The sequence below is a fragment of the Falco biarmicus genome, chromosome 13, assembly GCF_023638135.1.
Source record: "Falco biarmicus isolate bFalBia1 chromosome 13, bFalBia1.pri, whole genome shotgun sequence".
In the NCBI taxonomy this organism is placed as follows: domain Eukaryota; kingdom Metazoa; phylum Chordata; class Aves; order Falconiformes; family Falconidae; genus Falco; species Falco biarmicus.
Genome location: NC_079300.1, coordinates 28,749,037 through 28,770,332, shown reverse-complemented (window position 1 = coordinate 28,770,332; position 21,296 = coordinate 28,749,037).

Below are 21,296 nucleotides of genomic sequence, written 5' to 3'. Positions count from 1 at the left end.
CTATACAAGCATCCCTGACCTTTTCCCGAAATCCTTTTCTGCACAGAATTTCAGAAGTATGTGTTTCCGTTGCAGTCTGGCACAAAACCCCGTTCCAAGATGTCCACCTTTCCCCTGAAATGCAAAACCTCTGGTGCTATCAGCTCGGCAAGTGGATCTTGTTTTTCTGAACTGACGTTTCACCTAAATGCGCCCGGTCCCTCACCCCTCCGGGCTGATGATGGAAGAGCCGCCTCCATCGTCACCTTCCTACCTGCTTTCGGGTCTGGCTGCTTTCCAGCTCCTCTGGACTCCCCAAAGAGCAGTAACCGTGTCAGTCTTTGCAAATTCATCGCTGGTAGCTGCCTGCTTGATTGAGATTTTCAGCAGATGTGTCACAATACTCAGTTATGACCATTAAATCAGTTAATAGCTTTGAATAATACACTCTCTTCCGACCTGCCAGGGGGAATTTAGTACCTACGTGGGTGACCATGACAGGAGGATAGTGCAGGCTAATTGGCCACGGAGGGGTTTTAATCAGTGAGTCTTTCAGCTCGTAACCATAAGAGAAAGCGCATAGGAGGTTCTGCTCTTCTAATCACTGTGGTGAAAGAGAAATTGCTCGCACACCTCCCCACAATAAGCATCACTCACTTAGCAATACGAGGCATAAAAAAAATAAAACAGCAAACTGAAAAAAATAAAATGGCAAACTGAAAATGGAGTTGCAAATTACATGCAAGTCTTTAGTTGTGTGGATGTGGACCAGCCTGAACAGCGCTGGTTACTGAGGGCAAGCCCTCCATACCACAGGTTCTCCACAGACCATTTCCTCAGCCTCTAAACCCAGAGGCTGGGCATGTGTGTTTATTTGCTGTTCAGACATAGTCTAAACTTCAGACTCTGGGTATTTTCTAATGCACCTCACTTAGGGACTCATAGACAGACAGGCAACTTGCGGTGTCTGATGTGATCAAAACCAAAACCGAGGCTCATCTTTGGCTTAGGGTTCCTGAACTGCTTGATAAAGTCATTGCAAAAGCATTCACAAAACTAATGCGCTAAAGAAGCATGAATTTGCACCAAGCTCTGAGAAATGCGGAGAATAAAAAATCAGAATACAAAACAAAATTGTTTCAGCAACAGTCCTCATTTAGTCTCTGAAACAAAAGACTCTGTTCACAGCAGCAATAACTAACCATGCTTCAAGTTGTGAGAACGTGAGAACAGAAGGCTGTTAACATCCTAATAGTGTATCACTGAAAGATAACTAGTGCAGTGTTACTCTGCACTTGCGGTGTGTTCTCGGCCAGAGCCACGCTCACCTGGGTTTCAACAGCGTGCCCCCTGACAGGCTTGCCTGGAGACCAAGCAAAATATTAGTAGCCTTCTCCAGTGAAGTTAGCAGGCAGCCTACATGCTGAGATGCTGCCAAAGCCACCTGAGTGTAGCTGAGGATTTATCACTTTGAGAAGGCCCTGCTTCACTCACTGTCTTTTTGGTGCAAATGAGGGAACAGCAAGAGATTGCTGCTGCTCTCTGGAGGTAGGATGAGCCCAGTGAGACTGAAAAATGTGGTGCAGGCACCATGCAAACAGCTCTGTTTTTCCACGGGCTTGTCAAAGACATGGCAGAAGAGACAGGAAAACACAGGCTATAAAACAGCCTGTAACAGTGACAGCACCCATAGGAAGCCCCACATGGTGGCGGTGCCCCAGTTCCCCCCATAACCCATTTCTGGACTGCCATTCTTCATTAGGAACAAGGGGACAAGATCTGTACAGCCATCCTGTCCACCGATAACATTACTTTAACCTTAACCTCGGTCATCCCTGCCTTGGACACATGGATTCAGCAGAAATGTAATATTCAGCAGAAGGACCCATGCTAGATTATTTTGCTGCATTTCTTTTTAGTGAGTATGTAACTTGCCTCCTGGAAGTCGCTGGCAGATTTTAACAAAAGGTCACCAAAACCACATAAACCAAATGCAAATAAACACATTCTTAGGATGCATCTGCCAGCCTGCACACAGACACTTTTAGGGCTAAAGTCATTGCTGGTGTGTCTGGTCTGTTATGCCTGTGAAGCTGATTGCTTGCCGAGCCCTGAAGTTATAATTAAAATGCAGTCTGCTACACTTAGAAGAATAATTGGGGGTATTAGAAGCCAAATAGGAGGTTTCACGGACATCAAGAAACACATTGTTTGAAAAAGGTGAAAAATGCAACTCACAGGCCAGCTCAAATGCTAAAGATCTTCTGCTGATTTTTTTGGCTGCACAGACTATTTTTGGCAGTATCAAGTTCATGGTCTTTCACAACCATTCTGGGTAAGATTATATTGCAAGAGATACACAAAGTCTCTCCATGGAAAGCTGCTAGCAATAGCTGTGAATTCACAGCACTCGTATGGAAAAGTTTTGCTTGGCTAGGCAGTGGGATGCATCATTGCTTGTGCTCTGAGCATGACTGTATCAGCGTTTACCACCACTGTGTCCCAAGAGGCACGGAAGAGCTGGTATTCATTTCTGGATGTAAAACAAATCTGCAAAAGCAAATAGCTGACAATTAATGGCACTGATGAGAATTTGATACATTAGGATCTCATGGAAGACATACGATACAGGGATATTTACGTGGGTGCTGGAAGATGGGAGAGAGGGCTTTGGTAATGATTGCTCCATGTCCAGACTTGCTTGCACATGCTGCTGCAATAAAGGGTGGCTTTTCCCACCTCCTTTTTACAATTGTAAATGACTGTGTAACGTTCCCTTTAGAGGAGAACCGGCCCCTTCACGTAGACACAGGAATGAAGTCCTTCTGCCTCTTTCAATCAGTCTTCCAACATTTTTGCCTTCAAACAGTTTCTCTTTTTTGCAAGTACCGGGTGACCTCAGCACCTGGATGGCTTCCAACAAAACTGCACATTGGTTACATGGTGCACAAGCCTTCACCTCATTGCTTGCACAAAGGCAGAGGCCAGCTAGGCTTCTCCACAGAAGTGCTGTGGAGCTTTGGCTTTGCTCATGGGCAGTCATTAGAAATGGGCAAAAGGGATTTCAGATTTAGGAGACCATGGAAAAGACATCACAGCTGAGCCTGTGTAAGCACTAGGCTTCCTAAGCTCTTCAGTATTTATCTTCTCAGGCAACTCCTAAAGGGCTCTGTAATGGCAGCAAGGACCCCTTTCCATGGGCAAGGAGGACGTGAGCATGCTTCTGAGTAGGGATGAAACCCACTCATTTACTCTGCTTCGCATGCTGCCGTTCCCTGAGGGGTGCCCCGCTTCTGTGTTTCAGGGAGCAAGGTGTCCCAGGGTTTCCAGTTCTCCTCCGTCATCTGGGTGGGACAGACTGGGGACTTACTGCTTTTTTTCTCCATCTCCAAATTTGCCGTTCCTTTTCCCACCACCCAAGGAGGAGAACCAAGAATGAGGGAATGGACTATATGTTGAATCATATAAACAGACAGATGGCTTCACTCAGGTCAGCAGTCACCCATGAAGTCTTCCATGTCAACTTTAAAGTTGAAAACGTACAGATTCCCCTACTCCACACCCCCCACCCCACCCCCCCACCAACTCTTTCCATCCCATCTCATCAACCATAAACAGGAAGCACTGGCTGCGAATGCTGGTGTCCCCTGTTTCTGCAATAGCGGAGACCCAGCACTGAGGCAAAGATAAAAAGCCTCAGACTTCCAGCCTGCTCCCCTTTGTAACAGACTTCTACTTTTTTCTTCTTTTTCATTTCTAATTGTGCACACAGGTCCATAAAGCTGCCCTTGAGAAGGAAGGGCTGGCTGATCAGTCACTGCAAAGCCAAACCACTTAGGCTTGAATATATAAAGAGAGGAAAAGTCACTCACACAGCGGCAGCGGGAAATGCCATATACAAGTTCCTGGAAATGTAGCATTTATTGTAAAAAACATCCTGGTAACATTAAGCTAACTGAGAACTACTACGGCATTAAGCAAGCAGAGAGGCTGGAGGAAAGCAAAGCATCAGAACACGATTTCAGTGTGTGGTTGTTAAGGCACATGCCATTCCTTTGCCTTAAAAGGGGAGTGTTGCATGCTATGATACTGCTAAATATGAAATAAATTGTTTGCGTTTGGGGGCTGGTGGTCTCACCTCTCCTGTCCCCAGGATTCCCGTGGGATGCTGGCTGGGGTCTGTGTCATTTGAAGCATTTTCTTTGCCAATAGATGCCAGGGGTTTGGGCCATTTTAAAGCATGGATTGCACAACAAGGCTTGTACATTTTGTTCTGCACTCAGACAATCGGAGCTTAATGCTCAATTGGGAGTTGGTATCAGGATAGGCCAGAAAATGACAAATAAAACCATTTTGATGACAAAATTGAGAGAAAATTGGAAAGATGTCTGCTGGAGGGAGCAGAGAGAATTGCTAGCAAGCAGGCACCCAAACCTGGGGACTCCCTCCTGGCAGAAGGATGCTGGATCTCGGGAGCTGGCAATGGGTACTGCCAGCCCCAGCTCGGTGGGAACACTTCCCATGTCACCAAATGCCCCGTCTCACCTTGGGTCAAAGGGTTTTTCTTAGCACGGCTTTGTCTGGATCTGTGGCTGGTGCAAGCTGTCAGACCCAGCACGCTCTGGACAAACCTGAAAAACACTGGGTTTTTTTCTAGCTCACCAAAGGGCTGTTGGTGTTAAAACCAACCCCTGAGCACCCCTGGTGTTAAAAGCACCTTGGCACAAACATCCTGAGAATCACTCGGTGGCAGAATCCCAAGTCACCCAAGACCCAGCTCAATGGTGCTGCACCCCGGAGAACTGCCTCCGGGGCAGCCTAGTGCTCCTGAGTTTCTGGCTCCTCTTTGGTCTTTTCTTGGCTTTTCAGTGCAGATGAACCTTCCAAATTTGTCTTCAGGGGCTTTCTTCCATCGCTGCTGAAACAAAAGACCTTGCACTGTAGTTCAGCACATGACCCCAAAGTCAGCACCCATCCTCAGAGGGCTCAGTCCTCTCTGTGCCTTTCCCTTTTCCCTTGGGAAGTCAACTGAACAGCAGTTGCAATCTTATGTGGTCATGTTTTACAGATCACTTATGTAATTTTTTCCCTGTGCTCTGGCAGTTTGAGCTATTTTATGGCTTACCAGGGATTTTCAGAGCCCACACACGATATAGGAATGGAGATAATTAGTTGTAGGAGTCACTGTATCCCATCCTTTTTTTACAAAAGCACAATTGGAGCATTTGCCCAGGAAGTGACTTCCTTTCTCAGAAAGTATTAAGATTCCCATTTTCACTAGAATAAAAGTTACTGTACATGAGAATCAGAAAGAAGTACTGACCAACTCACCCAGTTCACTGAACCCTCTACAGAAGATGTTGTGGAGCCCCTGGATCCATGAAAGCAGGAATCACAAGAGAGCATGCCTCTCACCTCCTCTCAGAGTTTAGATTGTTCTGGGGAGCCGCAAGCCTGAATTTCTTTAAGCTGCAGAGATCTACCTTCTTGTCTTCCATGTTCTAGCCAAGCAGCCTTACAATTCTTGCAACGTCACCAGCATCAGCCGACCAGGTGGCTGGGAGGGAGTGAACCCTGCTCACTCCTTGCATGCGGGGAATGAACAGACCCTTTTGCTAGCAAGTGTTTCGGACTCTGGATCCTGCATGGATGAAATCTTTTGCCAGTGATCCCAGTTCAGATGCCCACACTCTTCTGCACACTCCGAATAAGCAGGTCCTAGGTGACTCCTACTCAGCAGGAGGGATACTTGGGAGACTTCTTGCCCCTGCACACACGCCAGAGACGTGCCTGGGCTCCAGCTCTCGTCTGCAGACTAGGCACCTATGGCTAGATCCTGCAGATTTAGCAGCAGTTAATTCATTGGTGCAACTGAATATACTAGAATAATACTAACAAACGCATTGTGAGCAACAGGAATCTTCCCATGGCTTCTGGTGGTCTCTGAACCAGAGCAGAAGGTGTTCAAACCCACCAGAACCTGCCCACAGGGATGAAGGAGAGTGCTGGTATCAATTTCCTCAGCTGCACACAGGGTCTGAGTCACCACTGTCATGGCCAAAGAGGTATCTGCTCCTCTTCCCCACACCGGGCAGCACTGCTACACTCCAAGCTCAACCGCACACCTTTTATTGAAGGCAGATACATTTTACCTCTGAGAAACAGATTCCTGTAGCTGATATATTCTGACATAGGTAAAAATAGCTCCATTTTAATCATGCTTATATTGCAGATCCCATAAGCCAACTATTTTAATAGATTCTTTCTAAGTCCTTTTCTTTGGGTTGGAGCATACTCAACACCAATAAACCAAAATACTTAGCAGGATGTTTTGCCTCATTAAAATGCTGTGTGCTTTTGACTGTATTCTGTTCTTTCAGGGCTGCTGTGTTTCCATAGATCCTTATCCTGAAAATGAGGTAAGGGTCAGGAAAAAGCCTGTGGAAAGACATCCTGGCCTCCTCCCATCCAACTGTTCCTGGGTGTTTTCAGAGTCCCTGACAGACCGTTCATTCTCCAGCAGCTCACACAACACGAAGTCATATATAAACCACATTCAATGAAAACTCCTACTTTCAATAAAACAAAAAAAAATCCAAAACATTTTATATGCTTTTCATAAAATATCCAGTATTCCCACATAGATTTCGGTGCTGAAAAACGTTTTACAGCCCCAGAGTCAGCGAGGAGGGATCCTGTAAGCAGGCGCTTGCTTGGGCTGGGTCTCACCCAGGCTTGGACGGCAGTGGCAGGACCCTCGCACATTTTCACCAGCTGGTTCCTCCACTGATTAAGATTTTGTCACTGTTGTGTCAAAAATCCTAAGCCAGGCGTTTTCTAGGCAAGGTGGATTCAGCAGCAAGTGACCAGCCTAATGGACCGCAGAGATGGGGAGAGCTTCTCCTGCTGGGTGCCTCCATTCTCCTTGCAGGCTGGATTTTAGTCCAGCTGTGAATCATCGCCAGCTGCATGGCTCAGCGGTTATTTCCACTCCTGGTCCAGCATTTACCCTTGAAAGTCAGGTGGTGATTTATTGGGAAAGGGCGAAAGAGGAGGGGTCCCGAAGGGGCCGAGTCCTGCAGGGCGCAGAGGCGGGCAGCTGTGGGCTCTCCCAGCCGGAGCAGAGCAGCCCCTGCCTCTGCCGCACTGTGCCTCAGCTTCCCCTGCCGCCAGCTTTCATTGTCCTCAAAAATCACTGGCTGCTGGGAACGTTCTTGCTTTGCGATCACCGTGACAAGTCATTTCTCTTGCATAAGCAAAATAAGCCGTGTTTCCTTGGCCTTTCCCCATAAGGTGAAGCCTGACCTTGAATGGCTTCCACTGGTCTTATTCCAGCATTTTCCATTTATTGAGCTTTTTTATTGAGCTGTGGCTGACAGGACTGGACACAGCATCTGGTGATGGATCTCAGAAATGAATTCTACCTCCCGTTTGCTACTAGAGGCATCTCCACGCAGGCCAGGGTGAGGGCTAGGTCAGGTGGAAGCAAGCTTTCTGCTGTGGCTGCGATGCTTAACACCCCTTGAACATCACTACAAGTGAAAGGCTGCTTTTGGAATAACATCTACAGGCAATTTTATGGGGTGAAAGCCATACAGAAAGTTTACAGTCATGCAGTTGAGTTTCAAGACTGCTTTTATTTCAGTGACATTGGCATCTCACAGCTCCTATTAACAATCCCTCCTGGAGAGGGCAACAGATTTCCTATCTCTAATTTACAAGCTTTGTCTCACACGTGCAGGCAGGAGCAGCAAGACCCACGTTAAAGACCCATCATTGTGCACAGAATGAAACCAGACAGGGAGAAACGCTCCTTAATGAATCATGCGAAAAAGCGCTCAGCTGGAAACCATCATTGCCACACTGGGACGTGGGAAATCATTGACTCAAATGCAATTTTTGAAGAGCCCTCTTGGCATCTAATTAATCATAGACTCATAGAATGGTTGGGCTTGGAAGGGAGCTTAAAGTTCCACCCCCCTGCCACGGGCAGGGTCACCTTCCCCTGCACCAGGGTGCTCCCAGCCCCGTCCAGCCTGGCCCTGGGCGCTGCCAGGGATGGGGCACCCACAGCTGCTCGGGGCAGCCTGTGCCGGCGCCTCGCCGCCCTCGTTGTAATTAATTAATTTCTTCCTTATATTAATCTAAATCTCCCCTCTTACAGTTTCAAACCATTCCCCTTGTCCTGTCACTACAGCCCCTGGTAAAAAGTCTGTCCCCACCTTCCAAGCGCTGTTTCGGTGCTGGACGGCCGCGGCGAGCTCTGCAGCACCCACCCCCCCGACCCCCGCTCTTGTATCCGCAGCGCGGGGAGCGGCGGGAGGGGAACATTCCCGGGGGGTTAAGCCCCCGGAGGCAGAGGTCCCCTGCACCCAGCGCTGTAACCGGCCGGGCAGCCAAGCGCTGCGGGCCTGGCAAGGGCTGAGGGGTCTCGGCGCGGGGGGCTGAGCCCCAGCAAGGGCCGGCTGCTCCGCCGCCACCCAGCCCCCGGCCCCAGGCTGCCGCTCCCCCTCCCCGGCGCGCTTTCGGGGGCTGCCGCAGGGCGGCCGCGCTTAGCCGGGGCGCTAGGGGGCGCTGCCCGCCCGGCCTGGCCACACCGCAGCGGCCCCCGAGCGGGCCCGGAGCGGAGGCAGGGAACGGCCCCCACCAGGGCCCGGCCCGGCCCCGGCGCCCGTGTGTGCCCGCTGCGGGGGGTGGCACCCCGGGGAGGCACCTGCCGCCGGCCCCCCGCTGCTTCCCCTCGCCCACAGGAGCGGCGGGGTGCTGGGACGGCCCTTCCCGCCGGGGCGGGCGGCCCGTCCCCTCAGGCAGGCTGCCTGCGGAGCCGGGCCTGGGGCAGCGCCGCGCTTCCCCGCCAGCGCGGGCCCGGGCCCCCCCGTCCGCTGGCGGTTGCTGTTGGGGTGCCGGGCTCCGCAGTTCGGCCCTCAGCCTGGCCGGGCCGGCCTTCCTCCCATCTCATCCCCAGGGAAAACGCAGCCGCGCGCAGCCGGCCCCGCAGAGGCCGCAGTGCGGGCCGGGCGGCCCCGGCGCTCCCACGGGGAGCACACACGGCTGCAGGGCTGGAGCCCTCCCGGGAGGTGCGACATCCAAGGGCACCCTACCGCTGCGGGGTGTTAAACCGGCCGGGTCCCGGCACGCCTGGCGCTCCCGTGCCAGCCCCTTCGCCGGAGCCTCGCACACACGACGTGCGGAGAGCAGTGCCTCGTGCTCCGCCGGCCGAGGCCTGCTGGTAACCACTGCCCATGGAGCGATTTTAAATACCCGCTGCAGCGATATAAACGAGTCCCTTCAGGATCAGAGGAACTAGGGATACCCGCCTGCCTCCAGGTTTGCGGCTCACCTGTGCTTGATTGATGACGGTAAAGCGTGTCAGCGAGTCCTGCCCCGGCTCGGCTGCGTTCTCACGCTGGAGCCAGCCACCAGCCTGTCCTTACTTAGCCTCTCCAAGGATTTTATCTTGCTTGTAGGTTATAACCCACACTACTCCACTTGCCAGCTCTGCACCAGGTCCTGCTTCCTAGATACACCCCTGCTGCCATCCTGCCAGCAGCTCCGCTGAAAGCGGACTGCCATCTGCACCCAGCGTGGATGGGTTTCTTCCAGCACCTCTCAAATGGCCCAGGAGCCCAGGAGTAGCTTTTGATAATGTTTCTGAGCAGCACGCCGTGCTGTTGAGCCCCAGATGGTGCCAGGAGTCATGGTTTAAATAACACACAATAAATATTAGAATAGCCTGTGCTATGGAGAACTCCTCAGACACCAGTTTTTAAGCATGATCTAATACATTTCTTGGACTCACTAGTCCTTCTCATTACTCTTCTGCATTTTTTTCCCCCTGCTATTTTTCTTCCCAATAGAATGTTTTGGTTTTCTTCTTTTTTTTTTTTCTGCTTGAGTCTCTAAATACGCAGCCATGGCAACAGGCTGGAGGAACGAATTCCCTGGGTCCGCCCGCGTGTCCTTGGGGTCTGCTGGGGAGCAAGGAGGGTGAATTCCAACCATTCCCTCTTGCAGAGAGCAGTGTTTAGTAAACACACGTGAGCACACACATGCTAACCCCTGCCCAACTCTGCCACGCACCCGCCAGCATGGTAAAGGCTTTTCTGCGGGCCTCGCATGTCTCCTCCCTGTCCCCCCTGGACCAAGTGGCACCCCTCTCTCTAGCACCGTTCTGGGCTGGCATTTTTTGGGAGCAGCATCAGGGAGGAATGCAAGCCCCTGGCGTCGGGACAGGAGCTGACATTCCCGGCCCTGGGCTGAAGAATGTGGACATAGTGTCTGCTCCAAAGTCGGGCGCTGGAGGGAGTTCATTCACCCCGCACCCCCGGCGGGGGGGACACTAGGATCCGAATGGGACTCAGCCCTCGGTGGCAAGGCTGCTCTAAGGTGGGGGCTGACGCACTCCCCCTTCATCTCCAGGCACTCAAAAGATATCCCCACAAAAGCCATATCTAGCAAGGCATCCAGGGAATCGCTTGTCCTTGTTTTGGTGGCTCCGTGGCCTCTGCCCCTCAATCAGCAGCTACGTCAGCTTTTTCTTGGAAAAGTTGGGAGAGCATGAGGTACACTGGATGCTGCTGAGTGAGTTGGTTTCAGTGCAGCCGGCAGCTCTAAATGTGGAGAAGGCAAACCCATCCTCAGTGGTCCAGCAGCAGTGATGCTGTGCCCAGGCAGCAAAGTGGGGACCACCATCTAGGAGCCGAGCACCCCAGTTTGATGAGTGTTAGGTGAAGACCCAAAAAAGGCAGTGCAGGCTGAAGGTCGCATGAGATTTCTATTAAGCAAAGCTGACCTGCTGTAGTGGATGTACTGTTGCAGAAACCAGAACTGAATGTAAATTCAAGCTGTAAACCCACTGCTAGCTTGTAGCTCATCGTTCTAAGGCAAACATGGGTGTTAGAATTCCCCTGCCCCTCCGACACACCCAGGCAAAGGCCGACAAGGGCTATTTATACACTTTATAATATTACACACCACTTGGATTACCGTGTGGCATCCAGTTTGTTTGGAGCAGGATCTCATGAACCAGAATAGTTTTGCATTAATACAGTTCTCACCAGTTCAGGGGTTTGAAACTGGATATGACGGAGTTACTCGCCATTTACTTAGACTGGATTGTACGGGGCTTTGTGGCTTAAAATAGCAAAACTTCAGCAATAACAATGATACAACATGGTTGAGGCAGAAAGATCCCCACTGATTCACCACCCTGTTATGTCAGCGTTACGACACCAGGGGAATGCTGCTCATTCCAGCAGTTTTCAAGGATGGTGAAGCCCTGAGATTGCAGGGAAGCTGAGAAAGTTGGGGAGGTTTGAAAGAATTTGCGGAATTCTCATTTTTTAACACCAGAACACCAGAGGAGGATTATACCCAGCCCCTGGGAAACTGTGATTTGAGAACAGGATAAAATGAAATAAGGTATCACAAAATCCACTTTTCGTTCTGCTGCCAAGGGAGGGGGTGAGTGCAGCAAGACCCTCCCGACCCGCTGTGCAGGGACAGAGCTGAGCAGCAAACACCCCGTGCGGGACCGCAGGCTGGCCTGGTATTCCCGGGAGGCTGAGTGGCGCAGGCTCCCATACCTCCCCTACCTGCCCCAGCTTCTGGAAGGTCTCCAGGTGTTGCACAAAAGCAAAGCACCAGCGGTTTGTTGCAGAACCTGAAGGAAGAGGCAGCGCTTGCCTCGGCACGTTGGAGCCAGCCAACACTTTCTAGTCATGCTCTTAAAGTCGAGCTCAGGGAGCATCCAGGGTTACCTGGCAAATTCTTCTCTGCTGGAGGGAAGGCTGACTGTTCCTGAGCCCTTGGTGTGTCCGTGGGTAGCACAATCAAGCCCATGTCTTTCGGTTGTCTGAGCCTTCTGTCCAAACACAGAAGGAGCTGGCCCATGTCCCTGGCCACCTAGGACAGGAGGAGAGCAGGGCTGAGCTGCAGACATCCCTCGCCCCAAAATGATGGCTTCAAGGGAGGGAAAAGCCCAGAAAGCAGACCCACCACAAAGGCCCTCTGCCCCCATTCTTCCAGCAAAGGAGGGGACCGAGCTTGTTTTGGACCAACAGTGGGAACGAACAGTCTGTCCCAGGTGGAGATGCTTGGGAGTGCTGTGCCCGTGCTGGCTTTCAGGGGTTAAGCCTCATGTTTGTTCTATGGTGGTAGAGCTCACCCTGGCATGCTGCTGCTTTGTCATCCCAGGATTTTGTTCCCTGGCCTGTAAGCGAGATGTGACAGTCGGGGAGATGCACAGCTGTGCTCTGGCTGTGCGATGCAAGGCTGTGTGTGGAGGCAGCAAGAGGGATCTGCAGCACAACAGGAGCCTGTACGCTCATGATTCTGTTCTTAAGTATTTGTGCCGTGGTCATGCCAAGGATCCCCGGTGCTGGAGCCAGGACAGGTTGTGGAGCTGGAGCTGCTCCAGATTCAGTATCGTTTTCAGTGCTCCCCTGCCTGCCAGGGCACCAGCCTCCAAGGAGCAGTGGGAGTGGAGATGGCCGGTGGAATGGAGATGGTGTTTGGTAGAGCATGAAAAGCGTATGGTTTGGAAGGTTGGGCCCGGTTCTTCTGCCTGGAAGCAAGCAAAAGCCAAGGGGGGTGACGTGATTCTTATTTGCTTTACCACACAGCAATGCTTTCTGCAACCTCAGCCTCTCAAGCAAGCCCTCCTGCTGCCCATGGCGCAGCAGTCCCAAGAGCCGTGTTCATTCCCCCTCACCCCTGTTCCTCTGCAACACAAATGCCCACAAAGCCACCAGCTGCCTCCCTGAGCTCAGCTGCAGCCATGGTACACGTGTCCCTCTCTTGCATGGGTTGTCTTCTCTCTTGAAGTCCTCTCAGACCTTGCAAAAGCCAAAGTTGGCTCCCCGTATTAACTACCTGGCTTCCCTTGCTCCCTGCTGGCTGCAGCTCCACAACAGGGCAGGGGCTCACTGCCAGCTGGGAGCTCGCCCAGCAGCACTGCCAGCAAATGCCTGGCATAGAAGAGGAGGGCAGCAGGGATTACGCCCTGCAAGCAGCGATAAACAAATAAGTGGAGTGCAAAAAAAAGATTGCCTGGAATGTGCGATCTGGTTTTCCTGACCTGCCAGTGAGCCCTGCACAGGGAGGCTGGGGCACTGGGTGATGCTGAGCCTTCCTCCCCACCGACACATGGTCCTCCTTGAACCGGGTTGTCTCCACGCACCGCTCAGCCTCAGAGCCAGCCGAACATGGGGAAGAAAAAGCAATGTTGCCGTTTAAAAAGACATGCCATAAAGCCAAGCGAGATGGGGAAAAAAACAAATGGAAGAGGAGCGAGGACCAAGATGAAAATATAGAGACTTATGGGCAGAAGGCAGATGTGTTTGGGCCCCAGAGAAGGAGCCTCCCAGTTGCTAGAGACACACATTGAACAACCCAAAATAGCCACCACAGGCAACGTCTCTGTGATGGCTCTATTCCGGGATGGAGCCGTCCCTGCTCTGGCGCACAGGGCAGCAGCTCAGGAATAGTCCCAGCTGACGAGGGCAGCCCTGGTGTGCTTCCCTGCATGGAGCCAACCTCGCCTGCACCACGAGCATCTTCCCTGCCCATCTCCAGCCAATGTTTGTCAGGGAGGGCCAGGGAGAGAGGGACCCGCCTGCCACTTTTCCAGCTGATTTCATTTTCTTAGAATTTCCTCTGTTGGTTCCGTTTCTTTTTTTTTTTTCTTTAATTCCACCTTTTTTTTTTTTTTTTCTGAACAGCTGGAAAAAATAATATGTTTTGGTTGCCCTGGAAACATGCTTCTAAACCTTTGGTGGGTCCCAGACATGCCAGGAGTTCCAGGACAACCAGTCACAGTGGCAGAGGCTTGTCCTCGCTTCCCGAAAGCGGCCGGCGCTGCTCTCCAGCGGGTCCAGGCACACGTAACCCTGACCTTCCCTCCGTACCGACCCCTGTTTACTGGGCAAATACGACATTGCTTACAAATTGCTGGGGCATGACATGGGACCTCAAGGCTGGGCTCTGCCAGCATAGTGTTACTTCATGCTGGACACTACGCAAGAGGGGGGAAAAAAAAAAAAAAAAGGATCGCTTTTTAAGGCTGTAAAAATGCGGGTGGGAATATTTTCCAGCCTGTGTCATTTTCCATCGAGGCCAAAATTCACATTCTGCTTCTCGCTGTTTGTGTTTTTCTGCCTGAAACTTTTTTTTTTTTTTTTTTAAGGCTCTGTAATGCCCTTCCACCCCCCTCCCCGCAGCTTCAAGCCTGCACCGATGGGAGGGAGCATGCAGGACAGGCAGCCGGGGCAGCTGGGCACCTGGGGAGGGGGCACACGGGGTGGTGGGTCATCCCCAGCGCCCGCCATGGGGACCAGGCATCCCTCCTGCCCCGGCTCTGACGGTGGCTGTGGCATCCCATCATCGCTTCATGCAAAAACCCGGGGAGAAAAGCACCACAGGGGATGTAAGCGAGATGTTTGGCTTCAGAGTGTCAGCTTGAGATGAAACACGCTTTGGCTTTCTCAGCTGGAGCATTAGGAAATTCATGGGAAGTGATTCTCTCCCCCCACCCAGTGAAAAATTTCAAGGAAACCTTGAATGTGTAAAATTTCAAGCCCCGGGAGTTAAAACTTTCCGTTGGCCTGAAGCCAACTTGTTTTCCCCAGATTTAAGTATTTCTGTGATTTTCCTAAGCATGAGAACAGTGAGAAATAGGCACCTTCTCTTCAAGTAACCAACACAATTCCTTCTACACTTTTTTGTTTGTTTTTTTTTGAAGAAGAAGAGTTTTAGCTCTAAAGTGAAGAGGGAAGCAAAATTACACTGAAATGTTTCCCCCACAGCGGGCAGGAAGGCCAAACATCCAGTTTTTCCTGGAAGGAAGAAGCCAGTTATTTAAATTAAAAAAAGAAAAAAAAAAAAGAAAAAAAAGAAAAACGAAAACGAAAATGAAAAAGAAAAAGAAAAAGAAAAAGAAAGAAAAAGAAAAAGAAAAAGAAACCAAGCCATTTTGCTGTGGGAAAATGTTTCCCTTGAGATTCCCTGGTCAGAGTTACTGTGCAGGGATGCAGCGCTGGTGTTAAGACCTGGGCTATGAAGTTGGTGATTTTTAAAGGTTTTCTGGATGGCCCCGACCATCTCCATCCCCTGTGGCCGGGGGTCGTTTGCCTGTCCTGCCAGGGAAGTGTCCTGAGCCTCGTGCCCCTCCACTTCCAAACGCACTTCTAACACCACAATTTGCCTCCATCCAGTTAATGAAGGATGGAAAATGATCCATCCCTGGCTCCTTCGGCCAGAGCGCTCTGCAGTGCCCTGCGGCTGGACTCGTCCTGCAGCCCTGGGGACCTGCCACCAACCTCAAACCTTCCCTGCTGCAGCAAAACCCGAAGAGCAGCAGCCCCCCCACCCCCAGCACCACTCTTGCAGGATGCGCAGCTCCTTTTCTTTCCAATTTCTGCTTGAACGTTTTCAGTGGCGTGTTTGAAAATGAAGAGCTCTGGAAAACAGCCCCTGCCTGGCAGGAAGCTGCACTTCCAAAATGTCATGGTGAAGCACTTAGGGGTGGGTTTTTTTGGTCCAAATAAATGAAGAAATAAAAGGCATCTTGGGCCATGAACAGCTCAAATACGGACGGGGGTGACGTGAATGATGTTCAGCTAAAAAAAAAAAAAAAGATTTTACTCAGAAGTGTTTCTTGCACCTCTCCCCTTCACTCACGCTGAACTGCTGATCCCAGGCGATGTGCGTGACATCAAGGCTGCTTGCTCATCGCTGCCCTACAGAACAAAACCTGCCCATAGCAGTCAGGCACCACAAGATAAGAAACACTTCAATGTACACACATGAGTAGTGTCGTGCTCAGCAAAAGATGGCATTGCATGAGTTCTGCAGGGGACAGACACATGGGACACGTCCCCCAGCCCCAGCTGATTTCAGAGCCCCCCACTCTTAGGCAGGAGCTGAAAATTGCTGTGTGCTTGGCTGTCACCTCTGGGCAGCTCAGCCCCCCGCTGTCGTTCGGCCATGCCGTTGTGGCCAGCATCCTGCGAGTGTCTCTGACGAGCCAGCAGGGTCTGCCTGGATGCTGGGGGTCCCCCACGGGCAATGACAGCTCTGCTTCATGAGGTCCTGAGTCTTCTGCGCTGACTTTGCTCCAGGCAGGGAGCCTGGGGTCCCCGGGGGTCCCTGCCAGCCTCAGCAATGGTGGGATTTCCCATCATCCAGCTTTGCTGAGTGGAAAGCCCTTTGCTCCCACCCTCCTGCCTGGTTATTGCTCTCCTGTTCCCGGGAAGCGTTCAGAGCCAGAGGTGAGCCCGCACACTCAGATCTCTCCAGACATTGAAATCCCCTGTCCCACTCACTGGCTCCTTCTCGTTACCCCAGGGGACCTGTCGGTCCCCAAGCCTTTCATCCGACCCTCGCCTCAACAAACCCACGGGGGTGCTGCTCCATCACAGAGCTGGTGTCCGGACCCCAACCGCCCTGGGGACCCACCATCCCCCAGCTCCCACCCTGGTGCCTTCCCAGCACAGACAGCATCCCCCCCCCTCCCCCAAAAAAAGCCCAGCGCTGGCTTCCCCCCAGAGGTGCTGCACAAGGCTGAATCATCAGCTATTCGTCAACCGTGTCGGCTGCCATCGAGCTGAGCCCTAGCTGCAGCTGGAGACCCGAACAGAGACCCAGCCGTGCCATCGCCTGTCTTGCTGAGCGCGTTACACAGGTGAGAGGCACAGCGCCAGGTCTGGCACTGACCTCCTCTTCCTCGCCTCCCGCTGCCCGTCCGTCTGTCAAGGTTCACCATTGCTCCTCGGCTGCCGGAGCATTTGAAGCATCCCAAAAATTTTACGGAGATGAAACAACCTGGGGCTAAACGTGGAGCTCACCCTGCCGGCACCTCCTCCTCTGGCAGTCAGGGATGCAGCTGCGAGCGGGGGTGTCCCCTGCCCGCAAGGCTGCGTGACCCACGGGCCAGCGCTCATGCATTTTTTGTGTGAAGTAACGTACCCAGGAGAGGGAAAACCCATAAAACCCCCAACCTGCACCCACCAGCAAACCTTTGCAGTTGAGCTGGAGGAGCTGGTGGGGGCATGGGAACCCTGACCTATCCCCTGCCTCTGGCCACCGGCTCTGGCCTCCTGGAGAGCTGCAGGCACCGAACCCCAGGCTAGAGAGGGGCTTTTGGCCACAGCCATCCTCTGCCTGGCCACTGCCCACCACGTACTGATCCAGACCCCGGTGCTGGGTCCATGGAAGGCTTTTGGGGATCACACCTAAAAGCAAAGGCTTATAGGGCTGACCTGTGGGAGGATGAGGAGGCAGAAAAGGGGAGGAAGGAGTCCCAGTCCTGCCAGAGAACCTGCAGGGTGAACCAGGGAAGAACTGCTGCCTGCAAAGGCCAAGTGGTTGAGCTGCTGTCATGCTCCTCTTGGCTCCCAGCTGCCTGCATCATCCCCAGACCCACATTTTCCAACCCTGGGGGACAAAATGCAAGGAGCACGGGCAGCATCCTGCTCCCTTGCCCCAGCTCTCTGCGCAAGTTGCATCCTCTGGAATGTCCCCAGCTGCCTCGAGCATCCCCAGACACCTCCAGCATCCCCAGCTGCCTCGAGCATCCCCAGCCACCTCGGCCAGGGCAATCAATGGGCAAGGTGCCCGGGGGCTGGATCCTGCCTGCTGCTGCCAGCCCGGGGCTGCTCCACCACCAGGCTTGGCCCCAAATTTGCCCACAGCCAGCCGCAGGGAGCAGCGAGGGTGGCAGCCAGAGCACAGCCGGGGAGCGGGTGCGGGTGAGGAGAGCCAGCGAGCTCATCTGCCTGGTTTTTCAAGGTCACAGAGGTGGTGGGAAGGAAAGAAAAGAGAGCGAGAAAAAAAAAGTTGACTCAGAAACCGCAGGGAATTTTTTGCCTTTTTAGAATACTGGGAAGAGAAAAAATAGCCACAGTTATTCAAAGCATCCGGGATAATAACAGCCTGTTTACTGTTTGCATGCAAAGATGGCAGGCAGGCAGCACAGCGCAGGGAAGAGGAATGAGGAATTCGCCACGCTCGCACCGCGGCCCCACCGCTTCTGCTTAGTCCAGCAAAGCACCAGGCAGCTCTCCGGGAGCCAGGTCCGCCACCGTGCCCGGCCAGTCCCCGCCAGCAGCTTCAGGAGGGACCTGGGGCTGGGGAAGGTGGAGAAGGAGCTCGCAGTGCTGGAGGATGCTCACGCTGCTCCGTGGCTGAGTGGATGGAGCATCCTGGAGGGAGTGGTGGCCACCCCCATGGGTGGCGGGGCTGCGCATCTCCCCTATAACACCACCCACCCCAGTCCCATCTCTGCTCCGGCGCCTGCTACACGCCGATGCTCTGCAGGGAGGGGACAGCTCGGAGGGTGCTCACAACCCAGCGGGATGCAAGGCCTGGCCCAAGGACTTTGCCCAGGGAAGTGTTGCCCCCCCAACAGAACAAAGCCAGGGGAGAGCCCCCCAACAAGCCCCTGGGCACAGACAGGAGCCTGTGGGCTTGGGGGACCCCCGGGGGAGGCGATGGGGTGAGGGAGGGAGGAAGGGGGAAGGGAAGGGTTCAGCAGGCCCGGCGGGGAGAGCTTCATTCCTGCCAACCCAACGAGCAAGCTGGGACTTGAGGCGCGAGAAAGCGCTGCGGTTTGCCCGACTGGTTTGCTGGGAAGCCGGCTGCAGGGCTGGCCCGCAGCGTTGCCAAATTTCCCCTACAAGGATCAGGATTGTTTGGAAGGAGAGTGAAATTCCCTTTCTTCCAAACCCTGGTGGGGATTTTTCAGCTTTTCAAAGAGCCGTTTTCCATCATGAGGAAGCTGCAATGAGCTTGTGTTTCCCCATTGAGCTCTAGCATCTGACAAATGGAAAAGGAGAGGAGATGTATGAGGAGAGGACAAGGAGGAACCAGGGCTGATGAAGGACCTGCCAAGCTTCAGGGATGCTCCAAAGACCAAGCTCCAACCTCCAGGCTCCAAGGAGGAACAAGAAAAAGCAGGAATCAAAGCCGCAAAGATGCTGCTGTGATGTGGCACCAGGGGAATGAGGTGCTCCTGTCTGGGAATGGGACATAGTGGACAGCCATGGGGCCCCAAGATCCTCAGCCTTGTCCTGGCCCACTGTGAGCGCGGAGGGGCCATACCTCCCCGAATAGCCCCCGGGCCAGATGAGCCGTCTTCCTTTCCCCCAGTGAAAGCTTCTGCCCTGGGACCGGGTGTCTCACTCAAAGCCACCAGTGTGACAGTGGTGGCATTCAAAGCAGAGCCTGCTGGCCCTTTTCCATCTCTCCAGATGGAAAGATGGACACAGAAGGTGTCGCAACCAGGTGCCAGCCCAGCCAACAGCTCAGCAAACATGTCCAGCCACCCCCTTCCAGGGGCATAGAGACCCAGGGATGCAAGGATTGAGGACACAGAGATGGGGGGCAACAAGGGTGCAGGGATCAAGGACACAGGGATGCAGGGATGCAGAGATCAAGGACACAGGGATGAAGGGACACAGGGGCTGAGGACACAGGGATGCGGGGACACAGGGATGCAAGGATCAAGGACACAGAGACCACAGACACTGGGATGGGAGCAGAAGCAGGATGTTTGGGTCCCACATGGTATTTCGGCTGTGCTGTGGTGACAGGGACATGTCCTGGCCTGAGCAGGACCCACGGGGGATAAAAGACTAGGTCCAAGCGATGCTGATGGTGCAACCCAGTGAGATGGTGCAGAAAGGGCGGAGGGAAATGCCTGCGATGACAGAGCGATAAAGCAGGTGATAACACACCCCCACAGCAGCCTTCCTTGGCCAAGGTGTGGAGCTCCAGCAGGCTGTTGCTCTGACTGAAAAGCAACCCTACCAAAACAAACAAGCCGGGTGCCGCTGCCGCATCCTCGGGGGCGTAGCAGGAGGAGCCGTGACCTCCTGCCCCAACCTGCCTGGCTCAGGCAGCTTTTCCCCACAGCCTGATTCCCGCATTCACAGGTGGGCCTTGGGGTTTTCCTCTCCCTTCCCACTTGTCCAGGGCTCTGCTCCTTCATTTCCTGGCTCCTGCGAAAGCCCTGGGGGCAGAGGTCCACGGAGGAGCGATGGGCAGGATGGAGGATGGCCAAGCAGTGGGCAAAGCTCTCACCAGAGGCCGGGTCTGAATCCCTAGACCTGGAAAGCTCCTGTAAACAGCCCGACCTGCCGCAAGGCCACTCCGCATCCGGATTTGGGTAAATAAAGCTGGGGCGGGAGAGCTGCGGTATGCCAGGAATGCTGCGAGCCTTCCCGGGTGGCTGCCTGCAGCTCTGGGGCAGCAGGAGCTGGGGGGGCAGGGCAGGTACAGCCCCTGCCGGGACCCCCTGACATATTCCAGCAGCAACTCCCTGTGAGCTTCCCATCCAGCCCGCCCCGTCGCTGGTCCCGTCTCAGGGAGGGCAGAACGTCCCCTGCAGACATGCCCTGTGCCTGGGGGGAGCTTGGTTCCCTGCTTGCAAAACCCAGGAGAAGCCATGGGTGGAAGGAGGAGCCCAGCTCTGGGCTTCCCATTGCTCCGAGTCTCTCTAATCTGCTCTTGCAGGGATGGAGACCTGTCCCACGGACAAAGGAAACCTCGTATTTTCAGCCACACTCCTTCCAGGTTCCTGGGTGGGAAGGGTGGAGCTGAGCTGGTGTTCAGCATCACAGTCCCACCAAGACCTGTGATCCTCAACGGAGTCCTGAGCCACCTTCCAGGGAGGAGCTGGCAGCAAAGCTGGTTTCTTATGCCATTGTTCGGCATAATCCCAGCTAAAGCCCATTGCAGAGGCTCACACGCGATCTCCCGGTCCCCAGGGACAGCAAGAGTAAAAAAAAAAAAAAAAAAGAGCTGCCAATAAATGCCAAGAGATGCATAAAAGGGAAAGCCCCAGCCCAGCTGGTGATGGCTCCAGCCAGGCTGCCAGCACCCAAGCAGCCAGAGCAGGGTCCCCAGGGATGCTCCCTGGGAAGCATAAATGTGACAGCTATTAAAACTAAGTGACATAAGCAAACACCAAGCTCAGAGGGGAGGTGCTGGGGAGCAGCACGATGGGGCTGTGGAAGTCCTAAGGCAGCCCTAGCTCTAACATTAGGAGAACATCTGGTCTTCCAGAAGACCAAGGAGCCAGGCAGGGTGGGAAGGGCTTGGAGGTGGCTGACAAAGCCAGGGGAGAGCTTGAGGATCAGGTCCAGCTGTGCTTGAGGATGTGGCCATCAAGGAGTCCCCATGGTGGGGGCATAGGAGGGCAGGAACGGGTCCTGTGAGGAAGAGGAGGATCCCATCAGGATGGAGATACCAGAGTACTACATGCAGGGAGGGAACTACATGGACATTTCTAGGCAACTTCATCCTTTTTCCCCATCAGC